General features: G+C 50.3%; 1 protein-coding gene and 1 long non-coding RNA gene across 3 annotated transcripts in view; one reads left to right on the top strand and one right to left on the bottom strand.

Moving 5' to 3' along the window:
* Positions 1-1,095, bottom strand: part of B3GALT1 (beta-1,3-galactosyltransferase 1) — a 288,164-nt gene that overhangs the window by 127,147 nt on the left and 159,922 nt on the right. The gene's annotated exons all lie outside the window — the stretch shown is intronic.
* The window catches only part of LOC109301526, a 130,129-nt gene that overhangs the window by 28,684 nt on the left and 100,350 nt on the right, over positions 1-1,095 (top strand). The window lies entirely within an intron of this gene.

Here is a 1,095-nt window from a genome sequence, read left to right as displayed (position 1 = left end):
GTCTTCTCACCCATCCTCCTGTTTGGTGTGGACAAATTTTCCACCCCCTGAACTCTACTGCACCTGGGGTGGTTTTGGCACCAAGCCAACACCCTCTTTTCCTCCTGGGGATGTGATCTTCAACTTTAGGGGTGCAACCCTGTGCACACAGCCTGCAGAGCACATGCCAGCTAGCCAGGAGTGGGGTCTAGGACGGATGTGGGGGGGGGAGGTAGGGGACTGGATGAGGTCTCCTTGAGCTGGGGCCTCCTTCCCAGGGCAGGGGCAGTAGCTCCCCTGAAAAGACTTTCCCTCACTGCTCCCAGCCCCCCTGGGAACCATGACCAGCACCTTCTACACCCCAGTCCCAAATTTCAGTTCATTAAAACATGACAACTTCTTTAAATTTACTTCATCTGTGTTTCCTATTAAATTCCCTTTTTTCCCCCCACTTTTTATTTTATCCCTCAGTGGCTAACTTTTTTCATTTCACCAACCCTTCCTCCACCCCCATTTTCCTTTCCACTTTCCATTTAATTACCCACCCCATCACATTGACTCTCCAACTCACAGCTTCGTGTCCCCCCCCACCCCAACTATTTCTCACCCCTATACCTACAGCAGGAATAGAAGCCTGTCATGGATCACTAGCTCTCTAGTGGCAACTCACAGCTGCAGCTCCTAGTTTAGCCTCTGCTTGCCAGCCCTCTTGTAGCAAGTCACAGCTGCGCATGTGGGGGGACAGTCAGAGAAGGTTTTTGGCTCGAAGGTGTGACTGCTCCAAACTTAAGCTAGCACTGACACTAATCAACATTTGAGCTCTCAAAGTGCAACATGCAGCAAGGCCCTAATAAACTAGAGGAAAAGGCATGAAAGGCAAAATCCCGCTCTTGAAAGACTTGATAGAAGCTTAATCACTTTTCACAAAGGGCATGTCCAGATGAGCATGGCCGCGTGGTACCGCAAACACATCTGCAGCACCACATACTGCCCACTGAGGTGCTGTCTGCATTGCAAGGGCACACTGCCCATGTGTGCTCTACTCCATTTTTTTCCTCCCATAGATTTTTTTGACCCCTGGACATTCGGGGGGGGGGGGGGGAAAAAAAAAAAAAA

Source organism: Gavialis gangeticus, unplaced genomic scaffold, assembly GCF_001723915.1.
Source record: "Gavialis gangeticus isolate Ggan-Ray unplaced genomic scaffold, GavGan_comp1, whole genome shotgun sequence".
NCBI classification, from domain to species: domain Eukaryota; kingdom Metazoa; phylum Chordata; order Crocodylia; family Gavialidae; genus Gavialis; species Gavialis gangeticus.
Note: the sequence above shows the minus strand (reverse complement) of the source record. Positions and strands in the feature narration are given on the sequence as shown.